The sequence below is a fragment of the Telmatherina bonti genome, assembly GCF_933228915.1.
Source record: "Telmatherina bonti genome assembly, chromosome: 11".
In the NCBI taxonomy this organism is placed as follows: domain Eukaryota; kingdom Metazoa; phylum Chordata; class Actinopteri; order Atheriniformes; family Telmatherinidae; genus Telmatherina; species Telmatherina bonti.
The window spans coordinates 35,448,308-35,467,331 of NC_136629.1; positions in this window are offsets into that span (position 1 = coordinate 35,448,308).

Below are 19,024 nucleotides of genomic sequence, written 5' to 3' on the forward strand. Positions count from 1 at the left end.
TCAGAAAAGTTCTGTAGTTACACCTAAAATATATTCCTTCTACAGCACAACCATGACTGTCTGTGTATGCAGTGTGTGTATTTACACACCTGAACCTGCACAAACACCATAAGCGCACTTCACTGCTTTGACTATAAATAATAAAAGTTATGTTATCATTAATAGCAGACATATAGTGAAATCAGCTGGGGGTTATTTTATTTATTTAGTTATTTGCACAATATAAAACCATAGGTAGAAGAAAAATGGAAAAGACAACAAGAAAACCGATTGTGCCGGTGAGATAAAAACACCTTATAGGGTTATGAGATATCTCACCTTAACATTTTAAAAAAATATAATACAAAAACATTACACATGTCATAGAAAAACAGAAAATAGAATCTGACATGCAATAATATCAAAACATACAGTAAACTATAAAGATAAAAATACTGTAATGAATTAGCTTCCTTGTAAACGTGTGCACATGAAAGAAAATGAGAAAATGTTTGCGTGTGTGTGTGTGTGTGTGTGTGTGTGTGTGTGAGTAGTGATTGTGTGAATCAAAAGTAAATCCACAGTAAATAAAACATTCAGAGATTATTAAAACACCACCAAAGAAATGTACGTTTTATTTCTATCTAGTTTTAATAATCTAGAAAAAACCACATATTCTTTTACATTATATTTAAATGCTGATAAGGATGGAGAGATATTTGCTATGTGTTGATGACAATTCCACAGCTCTGCACCACAGAGTGGACATAACTTTTCATAAAATATTTGTCATGTTAACCTTTTTGTCACAGAAGTAGCAAAATGTCGTCCATCACCGGACCATGTCTGCAGAAAGAGCTTTTAAACTTGTTACCACTGTCCACCTCTAGGTGGCAGATGTGAGTCCGCCGTCAATGATTGGCCGAGGTCATTAACGATCAATTGCTATTGTCAACGATTGGTTAGCAATCCGCTGTCGTCAACAAAAGTGATGAAAAACTCCGGCATCTAAACATTTATAAAATTTTCTTCTGTTCATTTTGAGTCTTTTTCACATGCAAACTTTCTGTCTGTGTTTCATTGTGTTGTATGTTGGTCCAGCTGTATCCAGATGGAAACTCTGTTTCTCTGAGCACTGTTTAACTATAAAGGAAATCGCTTGTTAGGAACTTTTGCATGTTACACAAGTCATTTTGAGACCCTCAGAGACCCTAAATGGACTTTTCATCACGGCTCACAATTTTCAAGATCATCACTCCTTGATGACATTCCACTCTGGTTGGAACAGGGTAGTCATTCAGGAACTGCATGGAGAGTTTCTTAAGGCTCCAGAGACACCAACAGTTTGAACCCTTGTCTGCAGCTCAGCTGGAGCTTTTCTTTGGAGCGGTCATTTAAATCTTATTACTTTGACTGACTGAAGGCGAGACCCTGAAAAGCTCTGAATCAAACCCACGACTTTCCACAAACTTCTCTCACAAATCACAACAGTTTTTAGGCGTTTTTACAAGACAAAATACTTTTTACTGTTTCCATCTTGCAGTAGAATAAAGGGCTTATTGGAAACTTTTTAATGTTAATTTTCTCATGCAAAAATGACAGAAACAACAAGGCTGTTTCTTTTCTTGTCGTTTATTAATGTGCCCAGATTTTCTTCTTCCATTGAGATTTATTTCCATTTAGCTTTCACTGGCTGCATTTGTCATATCAAACCCCCTCATATTGTTGAAAATTTTTCCTCAATTTTTTAACTTTTGGTTTAATTTAACAGTAAAATGTCACAAATTTCTGAGCAAAGTTGTCATAAATCATCTTTACAGTTAAATACGATAAAATATATAAGTTTTCTTTTGTTTTGGGTGAAATACTTGTGAGTACAGGCTGTTTACTTGATCAGTTGTCTCAAGTTGTGACAGTTTGATTTATTTAATTTGCCACAGTTACCACAAACTCACCTTCTATTGTTTGTTTGTTTTCGAAGAAAATACTTGAAGTGTAGAATGTCTTCAAGAGATTGTGACTTTAAGTTATTTATTTAAGACTACACATTTAAACACACTTGATGTTGTTTAAATGTTGTGAACAAAATCCTTGTAAGTAGAGCTTTACTCGACCAGGTGTCTCAGGTTGTGAGAGTTTGGTCTCATTTGCAGTGGAGTTAAACACACTTTAACACATCTTAACTGTTTACTTCTGGTAAAAACACAACTTGTGCAGGAGAAACCTGCTGCTGTCTGTTGATGTGTAGAAAATATGGAAGTTTAAGCACAAGAACCATCTGTTCTCAGCTGACTTGTGGAAAAGCCTCAGAAAAATCCAAATTCTTTGACAACTTCACAAATAGCTCTTTCCCAGTAACTAGTTAGTGTTATTATGGAGTAATTCAGTTATTGATGCAGTTATTTTTGGATTAAGTAAGTATCTTAACTAATTATACCTCTTTTAAAGTTTAATTCCTAACGCTGCTAATAAAAAGTTTATTTGTGGCAGATCTGCTGTCTGTAAAGATGCTTTATGACAGTTGCAATAATGTGAATAATGACAGCAAATATTTTCCTTTCCTATATAAATGCCTTTTTAAAGGTGTGGTTACACACACTGTGTATGCTTGTCAGGAATAATAATGTTGGTTGAGTTAAAATGATCTTTATTACTATCTTAATCTAACAATATGAGGCATTATTATTGACTCCAGCAGGCAGATCGAGACACGTCTCGTGTTATCTGTCCAAGAGGGAGTTCAGCCCGCTCACTCTGATTTATGGCTCTGGGGTCTAACTTTGTATATTTACAGTCTCATGACCTGAAAATGACACCCGCAGAGCTGAACAAGTCAGAGAGAGAGAGAGAGAGAGAGAGAGGAGCAAGGAGGGTCATGAACACACACACACTGCTGGGTAGAGTTGCAAAAGGAGAATACTTTGCCATTAATTTTCCTTATATAAACTTGAAAGGAACAGAAATACATTTTCAAAGGGTTTTCCGAATCACTATTCTCAGGCATGAATGCTAGACACGTCTAAGAGTGGAGAAAATGATGCATGTAGATAATGTGTCCCAGTTTTCTGGCAAAAAAACAAAAAAAAACAAATTAATACTGCATCTAATTAACGTAATTAGTTGGGCCGATCATGGGAAAAGTAAAAATGCTAATTAAAAGACTTAAACACATCAGCAAAATGACTCCTGGAGTTTCTTGTGGATGAGATGAAGGGAGGGGCAACGAAGTGACAGAGTTGCATTTAAAGCTGCAGCTCTGTGTTTACAGAACGCAGGGTGCCAGCAGCACCCAGGGGTGCCAGCAGCTCGGATCAACACCTCTGCTTCAGATTGTTACGGCGCCGTTTCCAGGGAAGCAAATGGTACTTGGCAATAAACACGGTTCACACGGGTTGGATTAAACCACCAGTGATAACTTGTACCTTCGCAGTGGGGTGCTAAAAAATTTGAGGGGATCCGTGTGTGTGCGTGTGTGTTTGTTTGATTTGCATGACTTTGTGAAACTCTACTAGGATAAATATTACACTCTCATCTGTTGTGTTTCTATCATTTCTCCCCCCTGAACTGCTGAAACGGACACATTGTCATCATTTTCTACACGTTTGCCTCTCTGCTTTTTTTTTCTTTTCCATCTAGTTCTAAAAAATCATATCAAATCAATTTTTATTTATAAATTGCTTTTCCTGCAATAAAATGTAACACAAACTCCACAAAAATCTTCTCTTTCTGCTTCTCAATCCAAAGTTTCTGCAAATGCAATTATCATCTTAAAAATATCTTCACATTATGAAATTATATTTAGGCCAAATACCTCTGCCTTGTTTCAGCTCTAAATTTCCTGGACTTGTGTGTGTTGGTGTAAACAGAAAGCAGAGTGCTGGTTGCTTAGTTGTAGAAAAATAAACACATCGAGGACAGCCATGGCGACGGGAAAGAGCAGAGATTTCTTACTGCAGCTGACAGCTAGATGGAACTGCAGCTGACGACCTGCGTTCATGGCGGCAGGAAGGAAAACACGGAGGTGTCACAAAGCAAATACAGCAGAAGTCACGGCCATCGGAGAGGAGTAGCAACGTAGGATGGAGGAAATCACAAATGGTGCGTTGGCTTCAGTTTAATGTTTAAAAATGTGGAATGTCTCAGTTAACGTCTCCAAAATAGTCTTTTTTCCGTGAAACATTTAGCAGACTCAAAGTTTGTGTGGTAAAATAAATCAACATGACATCTAGATGTGTTTAGAAATGTCCGCATTGGTATCACGATATCATTAAAGAAACTGGCAAACCGCACTCAACCCACACTTTAACAGGAGTTTGCTGCATTTAATCTTAAGTTATGGATGTCCACAATGTGTCGATTAATGAGGTGTTACCATAGCAACAAAAGGTCTGAAAAATTATTTTGCAATAATATGTTGTTCATCATACATTTAAATGTTTTTTTTTTTTAACACTGATCTTAATATTCTAAGGCCTTATGAAGCCGTGAGTGGGAAGTTAGTGAAATAAAAAGACTGAAGATGAAGACAAAAAAAGGAAGTTAAAAAAATGGACTGGGACACATTTAGGGGCTGGATATTCATCCGTCTCCAATCTCCTTATGGAGTTCTAGTTAATATAACCTATTACTTTACTTATTAGCGCTCCAATATTCCTAAACCAGTTACCACAAATTAAAATCTGACACAAGGGGTTTTTGACCAATCAGCAGAATGTGACAAAATGAGACTGAGAGGACGTCGGCTGGCCAGGCGCTGTCTTAATACAATTTAAAACACAGTAATTTGTGATATTACAAAGAGTTCAGTGCTGATACTGCTTCTTGGTGAACAGTGGATATCGTTAGACTGAATGTGAAGGATGGAAATATTCACTCTGTGTCGCAGTCGAGCCAAAAGACTGATAAGCACGTGTGTAATACTACTGATGGCTGCTGCAAAGCATCTTTCTCATTCCAGTCTCCCAAACACCAAGTCCAGAAAGCTTTCCCACAAATTCTTAGTCTCATTAACGACTGGACTCGGTCATTCTGACGATTTTAGATCTCTCTCTTTCCTCTTTTAAAGAAAACAAATCAATGTCGAACCATAAAGAGGGAATCTTTGTCCAACCACAGCTGGAGTTCTGCACTTAGCTCCACCCATTTTTAACCAAATAAGGACATTGCCTTCTCCAAAAGGGCAAAATTGACAACATTTTCCAGCAGTTAATGAGATCATTTATTGCATCCACTTTATTTTTTTGCACAGTAATCTGACATCTTGATTTATGTCGTTTCTGTAAATAATACAGGTCAGGCTAACGAACCATAACGCATGTAACGCGCTGATATGAGAACTTATTATGTTAAATAAAGCAAATGCTTCAACATGCTGAATTATCCCTTTAACCCTAATCTCTCCCCCGTCTTCCTCTGTGTGTTTGGAACAATCGCATCGGTCCACCCGGCAGGAATAAACGCTGTGGAGCTGAGCTCAGAGAAGGGCTTGCTGTGTTTTATGAGCCATTAAAGTTTTATTCATCCCTGCACCGAGGCAGCCTTCGGCCATGGGGTCACCATGCTTTAAATAAACTCCCATCATCCCTCTCCCCCCATCTCCCCAATATCTGTCTTCTCACCCCCCCCCTCACTCCCACAAACCCTTCCACCCAGAGACTTAATGGACTGTTTATTGTTTGATGTTCAAGTCCGACTTCATCATTTTTTCCCTCCCTGGCTCGCTCTCTCTGTTTTTCGGCCTCAGCTTATGTTTAGCGGTGTGGAGATGCGACTGATGTGGTTTGGCTGTGTATTTTCGCTGTACGTGCTGCTTCACTTTGCGTGTGAATGTGAATCCAGGCGTGTTTGAGTCCTACATACGTGCAGAATGTCTATAAATTCTTCTGCTCCGTCATGTTTTTGCCTTTAACAACTCTCTGTCCTCTACTGTGCACACAGAACACACTTTTAAAGGATATGAGTAGTAGACACACACCACTGAGCCACACATTACATGGCTACTGTATGTTGAGTCAGAAGGCATTTCCATCCGTTAGATGGCTGAAGTGCCACAAAAAGGATGACTATAAACCGCACGTTACCCCGATTTAGAGGGAATAAATTCATCAGCAGTGTCTTTAAGCGATGGCAGTTTAAGGTTTGTGAGACTGAAGAGTGGTCATTGTCATTTCTCTCACATCACATGGTTTTCGTCACGTTTCTCCTGCAAAATCAGACACAACTCCTCCGTCATTTGACCTACATTCATGGAGTGAATGAAGATATATAAAAACTTCAATGCCTGCTTTGATAAGAAACATTTTCTGACGGCAAAGATAAAAAATTTGTTGCATAATTAAGAAGTTTGTCCTCAAGTGGAACCTTTAGGTTTAGTTGTAAGGGAATACAGGGACAGCTGAGGGAGATACAGTCATGCTCACACTTACATTATCCCTGTATGAGCACCCAGTCATCATTGTGTGGGAGCAGTGGGGGTGTGAAAGCAGAAGCATCCCACAAAGACAGGAAATAAAGTTTGGCTGAACTTCTTTCGGCACGGCGGTGCTGCATCATCTGGCAGCAGCAGCCTGTTGGTTTCATGTCAGACATATTTCTCTGAGCTTATACCTTTTAAGGAGATGAATGAAACGAGTCAAATTCTATCAGCTGATGTGGAAAATCTTTCAGCGTTTCCTGCTGTTTGACAATTATTTTTTCTACAAGTTTCTGGATATTTTGGTTAAATATGCATCTAAACTTCCACTTCTATCCCTTTAACAGTCGGCTTTACTGTTCGGTAGAGCCAGTTCTTCAGTGACTATAATGAATTTTGTGAAAGGTTTGTGGAAATAAAGTTGCTTAAGCCGTCTGGGTATGGTGTGTTATACCCAAATGAAAAGCCTTTGTTATAACGGTGATAAACATGACATTTTTGACCATTTACAGTTCCATTAAATCCAATGGGAAAGTGGGTGCAAACTTTGGACTGTATGTTATTAACAGTCACCTAAATCATTTCTATAAAAAAAAAAACCAAAATCATTGAATTGTATTAATTTAGTTTATAAAGTGAATTAAAAGCGAAGAAACAATTTTCTCTGGCTTTTTCTTTGAGAAAACATGAAAGGGACGTACTTAATTTTCCAGCACAGTAGTCATATTAATGTTTTTAAAAGCTATTCAGATTTACACATGTAGAATTTATTTTTATTGCAACATTAAAACCAAAATGCATTTAACACCAATAAAATGTTTTTAAGGATAAAAACCTTTGCAACGTAAAATAAGAGATAAAATTGTGTGAAAAGAAGTAACTGATATGTGATTAAATATCTTGTAAAGAAAAAACATTTAAAGACATTTTATCAGATTGATCAGAAAATTCCTCTGGATTGTTGATTAAAAAAAAAAAAGAAACACGTAGTCACAAAAAACTTTAGACAACTTTAAGTGTCACTGCAGAATCTTTACATTTGGACGTATTTGTCCATTTAGTCAGAAGTTTTCTCTGCTGTCATGAAGCAGCTGTTAACGGACGCAGTTTGGCTTGGAGTTCAACCGCCGTGAATTTCTTCTGTTTACCTCCGAGTCACCGAAGGAATCATCACTGTCGTAACTTTCAACGGCTAGAAAATCCTTTCCCAACGGTTTCTGCATCAGTGTTTGTTGTTTCAGCAGCAGATAAGCATCTAAGTGGACTTCCTGCGCCGTTGCAACACTCCCGGTTCATGCAGCCGTGTTTTTTTCCTGACTCATATTTTTCCAGTGATTTGTTGACAATAAGCTGATCCTGATATGTTGGAGATGAAATAGTTTGTCGGTGCTCTCTGGCCGAAGGGGACAGCCTGATAGGAGATATTTGTGGGGGGGGGGGGGGGGGGGAGCAGCAGTTTGCAGAGTTCTCTTACAAGTTGTGTTACAGCTGACCCTACCCTCAACTTTCACCCCTGACCCTAACAGAGATCTGTCACGAGAGCGAGCTGCTTAACACAAAATGGGGCCTGGTTCCAGAGTCAGAAAGAGAGAGAGAAGCATGGAGCGGGGCAGAGAGAGCTTTACCGCACACAGAGGACTCATTTATCCTCTCCCTCACTTGCCTGCAGTTTTTTTTCCTCCTTTCCTTTGCTTTCTCTTTTGTTTTCACTGCATGGACACTGTTGCCCTTTCTCCCTATACATCCCTTCTCTTTCACTCTGCTTGTCCCCCCCCTTCATCTTCGCACCTCGGTCTGGTTGATTTTGGACAACAGCATGCTGTCACCAGCCGCCACCGCCGCCGCCACAGGTACGGATTCATGGCGGCGAGAACCAGCAGGATTCTGGGAGAGAATTTTTGAGACGAGGCTTTAATGAAGGCGAGGCCTCATCAGCAGGGAGAAATGTATGCTAATGATATGCACACACACCAAAAGGACCCTGGGTAGGCGAGGCAAGCGCTGGCTGGGCTCCTGCTGAGCCCTGAGGAAGATGAGCGGCTCAGGTCAGAAGAAAGGCAACAAAAACACCTCCTCCTCCTTTTTCTTCTTCTTTCTTTCCCTTCGCCCTTCCGCCCACGAGGGCGCCTAAAGAGGCAAACTGGTTAACATTTAATCTGAAAAATGAGGTTGCAGAGTAGCTGCATTATGCTGGTGTTGATGTTGTAGTTCCTGTACGGATGTTCCCGTTGCATTAAGAGTCTGAGATCAGGTTTCTGTGTTTTACTGCCAAACATGCCAGACGTTTAACCGTTACAAATGATCACAGTTAAGCAGAGAAGAAAATGAAGTTGAGCTGAGATCCACGCGGGGCCCGCTAACTGAGCCCAAAGTTCTGCTTGTTAATACCAAATCTTCCCATCAGTTGGCTCTGACACTTCGTTTGGAAATTTAAATTCCCGTCACAGCTAGTTAATCACAGGAGTGTAGACAATATGTAGGATTAATAACCAACTTTAAGTCGGTAAGAAAACCCATCTGTCAACATTTAGGAGAGACAGCTGAAACTGGAAACTTTATTTACACATTTTATTCCAAATATGGTTTATTAGCTTGCAACTGAACAAATATAGTTTGTCCTTTATATATATATTTACTGATAAATTATTAATTTTTATTTAATTTGTTTGATTTTATCTGTTAAAAAAACAGTAATTAGAATGGATTAATTTATTTTATAAAGTTAAATGAAATTGTATATAAATATTCATATTTAAAAACTTACAATTTTATTGTTTGTGTATATATATATATATATATATATATATATATAATTCTATATATATATATATATATATATATATAATTCTATATATTCTATATAATATAAATTTGTTTAAATTTATTTAACCACGTTTTAACTTTAACTGATTTTTAAAAAGAGAAAAACGGGGGGAAAATCGCAGAAATATTTTTTATTGATTCATTATAAAGCTACCCGAGTTCTAAGTCTTATTTTTTTTTTTAAATATGTTTTTATTTAGTTATTTTTCCAAACAACGGTCCTCCACATCAGCACCAGACTGTCGCCGCGGCTCGAGCGCGTGCTCCTCCTCCTCCTCCTCCTCCTCCGCGCGGAGCATCGCTCCTGCAGGGATTGTGCTCCGTTAACCGGCCTGTCTCTCCTGCCTGCATGCTGCAAAAAGGAAAAGAAAAAAAAAAGGAAATAATGGGTCTGAAAACAAGAGAACGAATAAAGGCTGAAACAGACGTGTGTGGATGGATGGCGTTAACTAGTGATGCCCCCCCCCCCCCTCCCCGCGCCTTCCTCCCCCCGCCGCCTTCGGGAGGGAATAAACAAGAGGAAACGGGAGGAGAAGAAGGGAAAAAAAAGTCTATTGAGTCTTGGGAAGAAAATGAGAGTGGCACCTGATGATGTCGACGTTGACACGTGTTAATTGCTGCTCAGCTCTCCTCATCAGGGAGTCTCAGATTATTTTAACGCTGCGGGCCACGACGCCTTGTTGGCTTTACTGGGAGTCGGAGCAAGCTGGCCCAAACTTCACTGGTAAGGAACAAACCCCTGCAGGCATAATTATGCAGAACATTCACATAAATAAATACTTTTAACGGCGAATTTCTATTTCCTTATTTCTATGTTTTTTCCCCCTCTGGAAGAAAATACTGCAATAATAAAAACTAGAAATAATAGTCAGTTAAATCAATCTATGTCCGTTTAATTCCTTTAAAAAATGAAAAAAAAAAAAAAAAAAAAAAACAATTTTACTGTCTTAAATTTAATGTATTAATATTATAGTATATTATTAGTTGTTTTTTTTAAATAGATAAATCTTATGCTATATATTTGATCATCACCATTTTTCTTTTTATCAGAAATTTACAGAGGAGTATCACCTCTGTTGGAAAATCAATAAAATGGTTCAAATCAATAACATTGGAAGATAAAAGTGACTCCATCATTATAGAGACATCTGAGCAAACGGCTTCGCTCCTCGTCAAGCAGAAATGACTCCATCCAGTCACATTAATACGCTGAAATCTGCTTCTGTCCAGAAGCCACTTTAATCCTCCCAGCAAAGCCACATTTTGGCTTGCGAGGTTGGAATCCCTGCAGGTTACCTGGTACCTGTTAGCTCCTCTTATATGGTGAATTATAAAAGCTCTGTTGTGCTCCTGACTCGGGGTTGGCCACTTGTTTATGACACCAGTAATGGTGGTAATTGTTATTGTTGAGATTACCTGTCAGGAGGACGGGGACAGCGGGCTCGGAGGAGGCGTCGCTCCCTTGACAAGGGGTGACAGGGGGACGGGGTGGAGGACAGGGTGGGGGGGGGGGGGGGGCAGAGAGATTGGGGATGGGGGGTGGGAGGCGAGGCTGTGACGCCCTGATGACTTCTCTGCTGATAATCAGCCGCGGCGGCCTGTGGGATAATTCAGCTGTCAATGCCACCTAGCAGGGCCCAGCATCAGCCAGAAGACCCCAGCTGGCGTCTTTCATTTGGACCCAAGATGGGGATGGAGGGGAGAGGAGGGTTGAGGCGAAGATGGAGTGAGGATGGTGTCTACAGCTTGTGTCTGAGTCGGCCCCTTAAATTCTGTAAATGAAAGTCATCATGAAGTGTTTGGAGGTTTTAGGAAAAGGAAAATAATTAGTTTGAACAGAAAATGTAGAAAATATGTCAACTTTTAAAATCACAAAAGAAATTTGGTTTTGATTTTCTTTTATCCACCTGAAATGACTAAAATCAACTTTCCACCTCGAGTCTCAACATTTCTACAGTTCTTTAAGGTGTTAATGTCCTATTTAATAATAAAATGAGATGAGATGACTAATATATATGTTTAAAATAAATCTAATATCACAATGTTTAGTCTTGTCACTACTTTTCTTTCTCCTGGTTTATAAATAGCAGCTCAGAGCTCTGCTGCAACTCTCAAACAGGCAACCGGGGATAAAGAGAATAAACGGTTTAATTGCATCGTAAATCTTCACATAACAATTTTAATTTAAACTTAATTAGTTTAAATCAACTCTTTTTAATAATAAAAAAAAAGGAAAAGAAAATTTAAAGGTGTGATTATGAACTGGAGTGAGTGTGTGTAAATTGTAGAATATCTCCTGTGGCCTTTTGCAGTTCTGGCTTATTTTAACATCATCGCTGATCTCGTTGTCTTCCCAAACACGTGTGCATCATAGAGGGACCGGCGGCAGCTAAAATGGCAGGCAAATCACTTTCTGAATGGTTCTGGAGCAGCTATCAGCGTCACCTCTGAAAGGCTGTCTTTATCAATGATTCTGGTTGATATGGACAGAGGAGGGGGGGGCTGTGGAGAGACGGTGTGGGGTGGAGGGGGGCTGTGAAGGTTTCCTATCTATCATTTCACAGCTGAAGAGGCAGAAAGCTGCGAAGAAACTGTCAAAGATTTGGACAGCGCCGATGCCCCCAGCACGCTGCTCTCTATCTGTATTCCACTGTGGCGACGTGCGGGTGGGAACACCCCACCACTGCTATTCCACTGGGATAATGTCACAGAGGAAATGGAGCAAGAACATTTCTGCACTGTATTCTTTTCCTCGTTGCTTTTTCCTGCAGTTGTTGCTGTTTATCTTGCAGAAATGTGTAGAAAAAAAAAAACACTTTTTCGTGCAGTTTTTGTCCGTTTATTAAATGTAATAAAAGCTTTGACATATTTTCCTGCACTGCTTCGACCTCGTTTGTCTGCTTTTCTGTTTAGCGTCGGATTTTACTGAAGCTTCGTGATCAAACGGCGTTTTCGTTCATATATTTAAACATTGCAGGTTATTATGAGCGGGTTCAGAGTGAGTGCTGCTGAGCTGCTGTCGTCCGTTTGAACATCAACTAATATGACATTTCATTCAAACTGGCATTTTATAAAACAGTCATTTTCACTGTGTTTCAGCACGACTTAATTTGACTTTACAGAAAATGCAGCGACTTTCTGGTGTAACAAGACACTCATTTTGCTGCTCATGTCAGAGCAGAAAATAAACACAGCAAAGAGCGTTGGCGCGGAGATGATGGAGGATTTCTGTTCCCGATTGAGAGAAACCTATTTTACTCTCTGAGTAAAGCTTATATTATTTTTCATGGGTTTTGTAAATTTTCCGACTCAGTTAATCTGTTTTTTACTTCACTCCTCTGCTTGAAACTACTTATGTTTATCTGTCTTATTGTCACGGGCCATGAATCAAACCAATCGCTTCATATCTTCATTTCTTTGCATCTCCCCAGTTTTATTGCCACAGTTGGATCCTTTGGCTGGTTGACAAAAACAGAGCATCACCCCTGACTGTTATCATCATGGCAACTTTACCAAGAAATTTATCCAAACGCAGCCTCTCCTCCATATTAAAATAAACCACAATCTCATTCCTTATTCAGATGATCGCATTAGGCGCGTATTCATTTATCACCTCACGGTACAGGAGCGAGGTTATAAACAATGCCATTCATTATCAGGCCCAGATGCAGCGATTGTTGATTAAAGGGCTTTGAATATAACAGCCACACACACTCACACACTTCCACACATCCACAGATGGGTGGACATTAGGAAAAGAGGAGAGGCCATCTGAATAGGCTGGAGGGACATTAACGGCAACAATGATTGATATTTGCCGCACAGGCTTTTTAATGGTATTGTTATTCCTCAGAGTTATACCCCGTCCTCCCCACGTCTCGTCTCACAGATAAATGGAGGTGTAATAATGAATAGAAATTATCCTGATTATTTTGGTGGAGGTGGTGGCAGAGCGAGCGAGGTGGGAAGAGATTCATAATCTAATGTGAAGTTTAAAGCTTAGTCAACTGTGGATCTTCTCTAAATGCATCTGGAAATAAAAAAAAAAAATCTTCATATATGAGAAATCAACATTTGTGTTTTGGGAAAATTAGCTTAATATTAAACAGCAAGTGGAAACTTGTAAAAAATATATATATATTAGTGGAATTAATAATTCTATAAGTCAAGCTGTGGCAGTAAAATGGTTAGATATTACCAGGTAAAATCTTTTAATGTAATCCATCTCACAATACAATATAAGGATAGTAAGTATTTTTTAATAACCTTCAGTGACTGATGTTAGCATTTAAGAAGAGTTTTTGTATTTTTTTATTATTTAATTGAAGAAATCATTATTAAAAATATAAGTTTTTACTGACCAGAATTTAGAAACTAGTTAACAAAAAACTAATCACGCCAGAAATCATAACTTCACACCAGAATTAGACTTTTTCTGCTCTATAAAACCCTGTTTAATGGTGACAAACGGCGATATTAATGAGTGCTGTTGTCCTCGGAGCCTGCAGAGTGTTGCTCGTGTGAACAGCTGAGGTGGACATCGCCAAAACACATCATTTGATGCGAGAGGCCAGCTTGTCCAAAGCAGTTGTGTTTATTACACACTCCTCTGGCACCTGCTGCAGAGCGCTCGGCCTGCCAGGACACACTCAAAAGAAAGCACACACAGTCCTTCAAACTGTCCTCTCCATTTAGCCTCTTTCCACCAAAATGATGGTCATTATCGCTTTTCAATTGCATTTCACGGGACTCTGCAGCAGTATGGTGTGAAACTGGGGAAAAAATGCAAGCAGTTGCTGTGAAGCCATGTTAGACTCTCATTACACTCCTGGAAAAGCTTCAGTGAAATGTTTTTCATGTTGGGATGATAAGTTTATGCAAAGTTTCATCAAAGCACTCTGACAAAGTTTTCTATGAATCTTTAAATCTTGTAATTTGGGAAACATGGACGCTGCAACCTGGACGTTCAGTTAAAGCGTTATCTTCCTGTGTGTGTGTGTGTGTGTGTTTCAGAAACTGGCATCTTTTTCTAATTTTAATCTAGAGCTTGAAGGTGTTGCCATCATTTTGTGCACTTTGTTAAAGTCTCCTTTTCACACCAGCATATCTCATTTCACCACATTTTGGGTTTTTTTTCTCCAAATTTTCTTTGTTTTTTGTTTTTTCTAAAAGCAGGAAGAAAAACAACATTAAAACACAACTGAACACATTAACTGTATTTTTTTTCCCCTTTCAGTTCCTCTGCTGCTCTTTTCCATTTTCCTCATCTTCACCCCCACCACCAAGAGCTGCCATGGCCTCCCCCTTTCCTTCCCCCTTTTACTCTCCTCTTCATCATGTTGTGCATCATCATCCTCTCCCTCCATCCCTTCCTCTTCTTTTTCTTCCCTCTCCTGGGGTGTAATGTTGTGATGCCTTCCTCCAACATCCCTCCCCTCTCCGCTCCGCCACCCTTCCACTCTTCCAGTAATCAGGGCCAGATGGAGGCAGAGATGGAGTGATGCAGGGAGGGAGGATTGGGTTTGGTCTTAGCGGTGTCTTAGAACGTGGGGAGCTGTCAGCCCTGAAGGGAGAGAAGAATTCTCCAGCAATAAAACAGGGATTTATCACCACTCTACCACAGAGAGGAGGGAGCAGAGTGTGAGGCAGAGTAACGGGCGAAAAAAATCCAAAAGTCAGAAAGCAAAGGGTGACATGGTGGAGAAAAGAGCTTTGCAAAGAGAAACCATGCCGAGGAAAGTGAGATAACTAGCAGAAGAGTCTGCAGATAGATGAAGGAGGTAGAAACAGGGAGCCAGTATGATCCCAGTTTGCTGCAGGAGAAGCCCGGATGGAAAACACAAGAAGGGAAGCAGTGTTGTGAGATGACACCTGCAGCTCGTCTGCTGCCTGACAAATTCTCTCTCGCCATCTGTATCGTCTGAAGAGACGAGCGACCCGTCCAGAAACCAGCGCCCAGTTGTGCTCAGGTGATGTGGTGTTAAGCAAAAAGAGTCGGCCTCCCCACTGGGCCAAATGAACCTGCTAAAACAACCGCTCTCCACAATCGGCTGTGTAATTGAAACCAGAATGTGCAGGATTTGATGAATTGCTTGACCCTGCAGGAATGTTAAGGTCATACATTTTTAGTGCATTTTGGCGGTGCTGAGATGTGCAGAGGTGTACGTTGAGAGCGTCGGTGTGTGCCTCAGATTCGCAGGAATAAAATCTGCTTTTGTGTGTGTGTGTGTGTGTAGTATTATTTCCAAACAGCCTCCCCCAGAGTGTGTGTGCGCCACAACCCTACACATGTCAGCACATGAGTACACAAACACACACGCCTGTAAACGATCCCACACATTCCTGCTCAGTGACCAGACAGCCAATCAACGTTGCTTGTGATCCACATCTTCAGGAGGCGTCGGAGATCTCGGGATAAAACCGCCGTTCATCAGCCGAGCTCGGATGAGGGACGAAGAACGAAACATTGCACAAGCTAAATGTTTCCAGTTTTGGTTCAGATCTGGTGAAGTGATGCCTTCATGTTTCAGAGGACATGCAAATGAGGAGACTTGATCCAACTGTTGTTTTATTTTAATAGAAAATATTTTCATGATGCTTAGCTCTGCATTAATGCATTTCCATCACTTCCAATCGTGTGCAATATGATAATGTGCTCATAAAACATCTTTTTAGATTTTTTTATCTCCAAATATTACAGCTGACTGGCTCTAAAACGATCATGATGATGACTTTCAGTGTGTGTCCAGAGCATTTGGTGCTCACATTCACATCTAAGCTGTGAATTTCATCCCTTCTCCGTTGCATTTCATCATTCACCTGAACCACTTTTTAGAAAAAGAGGATTTTTTTTTTATTATTTTAAGCATTTCTTAAGAAGCATTCATTCAGGAGACCGATGAATGTTATTATCATTAATATTCATAAAGCTGTTCTTGTAAATACACATTTTCATCAGTGTTAACTTCTCCTTCGTTCATTAGAAGCCTTGTTAGCTCAGATCACACACATTCCATCTTCATACATCGTCACTGTGAGCATAAAGTTAAATAAGCTCAGAGTTTTACTTTCTGAGACATGAAGAGCTGCATAAACATTTGCTGCTTTTAGAAGCATCAGAACCAGAATCTTCCCTTTTCATGGCCTGGATCAACAATCTACGACTAGTCCGTCTGCACTTACCTCTCTCATTTAGATGTATCTAAAAAGGGAGGTTGGAGGTTTCTTTTTATATCAATCTGTCTGTGTGTTTCCTTTATGTCTGATTTTAAACTTTAAAGTGGAACTATTATGTGCATTTCAGGTTAATTTATTTTTATTTCTGAGTCCAGAAGGGCTGGGATTGATGGAGTTATTGTCACAAATGGCTTTATTTACTTCAGACCGACCCTCTCCGTAGGCTGTCAGATCAGCCTGTGGGCAAAACGAGTGGATTGAGACTCTTCCGCATTAAGCCCCGCCTCCCACCACTGCACTACATCGGGAGCGCGCACCGCACCTGCTTTCGCCGTCATTGTAACATCTCATAAACAGAAGCATTAGGCTCATATGAACTCAATAAAAAAACAAAATACAATGTCAACACATAGCATACAGCCCTACATGTTGGAACCTGAATCAGAGCCTGAAAACGAAGTGGAAAACAGCAACCCACAGCAACGAATGCAGCAGGATGTCTCTCTTTGGTAAACTCACCAGCCATCGTTGGAAATAACTTTATCCCACGTTTTCCACCCGTCTGATGTATTTGTACATGTCCTTGTTAACCAGTAGAAGGTAACCAATCACCGAACCTTATCCCCCGGGACGTCACAAGGATTTCCAAGTAGAAAAAACTCTCTAAAATGACGCGTTTTTCCATCGCCATGGAAACCGAACGGAGAACGTGCTGAAACTCAAACTCAAACATGCATTTAGGTGATAAACAGTGCCGTTCACATGTCTGATGAGGATTCAACACTGTAACACTGTAGAAAGCTCATTTGAACATTTCCCATCATTTTTGGCAGCTGATGATGGTTTGCTGCACAACAGTTCCTTGTCATCTCTGTCAGACCAGCCGTGGCTCGGGGCAAATCATGGAAACTAAACAAAAAACTTGGTGTTCATGCAGATGTGCACCAGTTCTGTGCCACCAAGCATGTTTTCCAAAGCAACGCAGTGCATCCAGTATGCTGTGTGAGTTGTAGATGTGGCTGATCTTGTCAGCTGGTGGTCCAGAAAAGGAAATTTTGATGCAGAATTTTGTTTAAAAGTCTTATTTAATCCAAGCCAGGCCGAATCAAACCTTAACCTCATTGTTTAATGGCTAACATTAAGCACGTTGTTTGTGCTGCAGTAAAATGTCAACACAACAGAGACAGAAAGGAAAAAACTGGGAGGGAAACCCAAACATGACATTTCACAATAAATTTAAAACATGAGTTACTGGGATGAAATCAAAGTCAGTTATTTAGCTTGACAGTCGTGTTTGTAGCCCCACCAAGCAGCCATTCCTGCCTGCAACGAGTCTAAATGCAAAAGGCTCCAATACAGACAAGGACAACTTCTTCAATCACTTTGGTTTCATATTAGCCTGAAAACAATTTTCAGAATTATTTAAGAAGACAAAAATACTTGGATTAAGCATATAGGAACACTTAGCTGTGTATGGATCTCTGTGATGGCGCACAGCAGCTTTACTACACCTAACTGGTTAGTTGGTTTGGTACACCTTGCCAGGATCGGACAGAACATGGTGGAACTGCACTCTTTCTTGGTGGTTTTGATTCAACAAGGTGATGGAAAGATTCCTTAAAGATTTCGGTCCATATTGACATGAAGCATCACACATTTGCTGCAGTTTGTCACCAGCAAATCCATGATGAATGTCTCCTGTTCCGTCACATCCCAGCTCAGCTCAACTGGACGGAGAACTGGTTACTGTGGAGGCCGTTGGCGTACAACGAACTGTACTGGTTGGAGATGGTTTCAGCTTTGTGACATTGTGTGTTCTTCTGCTGGAAGTAGTCAGTAGTTGTGGTCACAAAGGAGTGGATGTGGTCAGCAACAACATGCAGGGAGGCGGTGGAGTTTGACCCAAACTAGACTAAGAAAATGTTCCCGACTCAATCAAATCATCACCATCAGCTTAGATTTAAGACTCATCAGACCAGCAACGCTTTACCCTCTTCTATTGTCCAGTTCTGGTGAGTCTGTGTGAATTGTAGCCTCAGTTTCCTGTTCTTACCTAACATGTGGGGTCTTCTGCTGCAGGAGACCATCTGCTGCAACAATGATGTGTTGTGTGTTCAGACATGATGTTCTGCATACCTTGGTTGTCTATTATCTTGAAACCAGCCTCCATTTTTTTCTCTGATTTCTAAATCAGATGTCTAAAAAAGAAAATTTCCAGTGAGTGGAAACAAACCAGGTTCCACTCACTGGAAATTTTCTTTTTTAGGCAGTTCTCCGTAATGGTTGGATGTGAAAATATAAACAGGTTAGTACATCCTGAAATACTCAAGCTTGGCACCAACATCCGTGGTATGTTCAGTCACTAAAATCCATTTTCTTCCTCATTCTCTGAACTTCAGCACTGATTAGCTGTTTGTTACAAGCCATCAAACAGGTGTAGCGGAGATTATTTACTTTATTTATTTCATTTCATTCAATACATCAAATCATATTTTAAAATCTGAACGTATCTTTAAGTTAAACTTGAATGAAAAAGGAGCCACAGATGTAAAGTCTTATCTGCCCCCTTTTCACCCAGTCTCTGCACAGTATATAAACAGACAAAAAATAACTTTGTTAAATAAATACTACAGA